At 36.1% G+C, this 3,898-nt stretch overlaps 1 protein-coding gene across 1 annotated transcript in view; it reads right to left on the bottom strand.

The window, feature by feature from the left end:
- Nucleotides 1-3,666, bottom strand: part of LOC107699146 (gastrula zinc finger protein XlCGF57.1-like) — an 11,144-nt gene extending 7,478 nt beyond the window's left edge. Inside the window, exon 1 of the mRNA XM_016500331.1 lies at nucleotides 3,596-3,666. The gene's annotated coding sequence lies outside the window, so the exon portion shown is untranslated. The remainder of the gene's footprint in view (nucleotides 1-3,595) is intronic.
- Nucleotides 3,667-3,898: the final 232 nt, after the last annotated feature.

Raw genomic sequence — 3,898 nt, 5'->3', positions numbered from 1 at the left:
CGGATCGGGTATCGGTCAGAGAGAGCCGATCCAAATCCGAGAATTATGTTATTATTATTTTTTTTTTTTCGATTGTGCGAATGATTCTGTGTTACTTCTGAAGCCATACAATAGCTTAATAATCGGTATCGGAGGCGAAAAAGGCAGATCGGAGCATCCCTAGTTGAGTGTAGTACTCCCAAAGTGCACTTCTTACTCTGTGCATCCATCTACAATAAGGGTAATATAAAGAGAGAGTTAAAAGTGGGGCCACTGTATGCTTCATGATTAAGCCTATGAATACTGTACTACAGCTAAACAGCTTGGGGAAATGTAAGTATTTGGCTTCAATAATTTACATGTTAGAAATGTATGTGTAATAGCATAACCTCTCATAATTCCTCATTAATTCTTTTCTGATGGCTAAAACATACATAACCTACAATAGTAGAGGTGATTATTCAATTCATCATCTAATGCACATCAATGGATTAACTTAAATTAAAAAGTATAATATATGTAAATAATTTAATGGTCTTCATAGCTATATTGTAGAAGTTGTTAAGTAGACTGCAACTATTTTCATGAAACTGTAACACTAATAGCCTTTTACAGGCACACTTAGTTCAGTAGCCTATTGAAATGTCTTGGCCTATGTGACACTAGAAATTTCAGTTAGTTTCAAAATTAAGAATAACAAGGGCTCTGACAAAAACTGCCTTCCCTGGTGTTGGTTGAGTGTAGTACTCCCACAGTAAACTCTTTATTTTTTGGCAAACAAAGGGGTTACTATTAAAATTAAAACATGGAAGAAATAGAGTATTGTGTGATTATTCTTTTAAACAAAGTTCTAATAATTGTTGTAGTAGTAGGGGAGCGCGGGGCATAAAGTAACGCGGGGTTAGTTGTAACACACGTGGTTTGAATATTTCCACACATGCTAGCATAACAATTTACAGTATTTATTAACTCCAAAATCAGATTATTTTTAATTCTTAAAAAACGCCATTATTTTATTTGAAAAAAAAGTATTATTTTATTTTATTAACAAAATATTTTAGTGTGTCTTGTATATTTTTTTCATTCGATCAGATAAGATTTTAAGCTGTCATATGGTCAAGTTACAACGTGCCCCTCAGATGTTACAATGTGTTCCACCTACGGGGCATGTTGTCACATTTCACTTCCATTTTTTGAGGGTAAATAAAGAAAAACGTATACACTGTAACTATGAAACAAGGCAACATATTTGTACTAGACACGTGTAAAATTACTGTGGATAAAAAAATATATATTCTTAACCCTATGTGGATTTACACAAACTGAGAAAGTCAAAAAGTGTTACTTTGTGCCCTGCTCCCCTATTATGTATATCATACTGCACCACAGTAATACAGTTCTGATAATTTCTTTAAGTTAACCCGAATTTATATTTTGACGGGTTGCCATGAGGAACTTTTAAGTTTCTGTAGCCTATGTACGTGTTTCCCATACATTGATTTATTTATTTGTGGCGCCCGTCACAATATCAAAACTGACCGCCACAAACAGATTTTCCAAAAGGCTTCGACTTCGTTGAATAAACATGAGCACTGCACGTTTCAAAATTGAAACCCGGTGCGGGTGTTTTTATATCACTGCATTTCTGAAGGAAACCGACTGTCTTCAGAAAATTTTCGGATGTCATTTTCATTTCATCTAGCATGTAATATCTGATAAAGCAGCGTTTGTGAGCGGAGCTTTGTGTACAGCGTTACCGGGGAAACCTCGATCTCTGCCACTCCAACAGCACCTCCTGCTGGCAGAGAATGAGTTAGCATATATATGCCGCCACAAATAGAGTGAGTCTGTGGGAAATATTGCGATAGTTTTAATCAAATGAAACTGTCAAATGATCATGAAGTGACTCTTAGAGGGAGTCAGAGCAGTTCTGGAGATGTTGTTCATGTATTTATGTCCTCATTATAGTGATACGACAGAAGCTGAAATCACTTTGTATGTGTAGAAAACAAAACCGCTCGTCTGTGCCATGTACATACACAGAGCCACGCAGAACATGCTGGATTAATTTAAATAGTATTTTTGTGGCTTATTTATGTTGCCAAGATTTAATAACAGCTTGCTTAATAATTGTTTTTGCTTCTGCTTTGCTGATTTTTACATCAATTTCTACATTATTTTTATTCAATGATCTCTTAGCATGTTTATCTGCCATCTCGTTCCCATCTATTCCAACATGTGCTGGGATCCACAAAAACGAAACAACCCTGTCATGAGCATGAAGTCTATATAGCAGTTGCATGATTTCTATAATAATATCTTGTCTGCAATTTGATTGTCCCGACTGAATACTTCTTAGAGCCGCCAGTAAATCGGAGCATAAAACTGCTTTCTTAGTATGTGTGTCTTCCAACCAATGTAAAGCTAAAACAATAGCAATCAACTAGTCTGGTGTTCTTTTTGCAATAATTACTTCTTGTTGTGGTATGACTATTGCTATTCCTGTCTTATTAGATTCAGGATCTTTTGATCCATCCGTATAAATTTGTATAGGCACAGCATCACTATATTTCCTATTCACTAAATCCATTGTTTGTGCCATTTCTTCTGCTATCCAACCAATGCTTTTTATATTTGCTCTCTCATGTTCCCAGCATTCTACAAAAATCACCTTAGTTGGATTTTTACTGTTGTGGCCTTTTAAAGATACCCAGTGAACCATTTTTAACTGCATACGTCTTTCTTCTAATGGCATTTCACCCATTTCTACCTCCTCTCTCATGTTCCCAGCATTCTACAAAAATCACCTTAGTTGGATGTTTACTGTTGTGGCCTTTTAAAGATACCCAGTGAACCATTTTTAATTGCATACGTCTTTCTTCTAATGGCATTTCACCCATTTCTACCTCCAGTGCAGCTTTGGGTGATGTTCTAAATGCTCCGCAGCATATTCTCAAAGCTTGTGTCTGCACCTTGTCAATTTTTTTCAGTACATGCTGGCTTGCTGATCCGTATGCCATACATCCATAATCAATTGCCGACCTAATAACTGCCAGATATATGTTTCTGAGAGAACTACGGCTAGCCCCCCATTCACTACCCGCTAAACATCTCATAACATTCAGTGCTTTCTTACATTTAGTCAATAATTTTTCTATATTAAACTTCAGTTTCTCATCTAACCACACTCCAAGAAACCTTACCACTGATACCTGCTCCAATTGTTTTCCATAAAGAGATAACTTAATGCGAACATTTCTCTTCTTTGTGTTTTCTCTAGATATTCTAAAGCCCCACTTCTTTGCCCACTCTTCAACTTTGTTTACTGCCTGCTGAACTTTCTTAACTGTATACGTTATATTTCTACCTCTTTTCCAAAGTGCACCATCATCTGCATACATTGACTTCCCCAATCCTTTTTCCACATCATTAAACATATCATTGATCATTATATTAAATAGAAGGGGACTACAAACACTTCCTTGTGGAGTCCCATTTTCAACTGCATAAACCCTGGAGTATGATGTTCCCAGTCTAACCTGAATTGTCCGGTCAGATAAACTTATTTGAACTGGTTGCACGGATTTAAACACTGCTTAATGGTTAAAACACAAACCTTTCTTCAGGCGAATCGCAACAGATGCAGGAGCGCCGCGCAGCCTTATGACATCACATCGCCAGATCAAAATAAAAGTCATTTTCTTCTTCTTGCATTTGCAACTTGAAATTATTGCATACCGCCACCTACTGTACAGGAGTGTGCAGATAGGCACACATACTTTACTTAATAATAAAAAATAAAAAAATCACACATTTCCTATTATTATTGATCCTGAATTTTTAAGGAATATTAATAGAGCTTTGAGTCTGTTTCTTTCCATCCCTTGTTCTCTAACAATATCTTCAATTTCATTTTCAT

This window comes from Sinocyclocheilus anshuiensis, unplaced genomic scaffold (assembly GCF_001515605.1).
Source record: "Sinocyclocheilus anshuiensis isolate Anshui unplaced genomic scaffold, SAMN03320099.WGS_v1.1 scaffold166, whole genome shotgun sequence".
Classification (NCBI taxonomy): Eukaryota; Metazoa; Chordata; class Actinopteri; order Cypriniformes; family Cyprinidae; genus Sinocyclocheilus; species Sinocyclocheilus anshuiensis.
The sequence above is the reverse complement of the archived record's forward strand: the minus strand, read 5'-3'. Positions and strand labels throughout refer to the sequence as shown.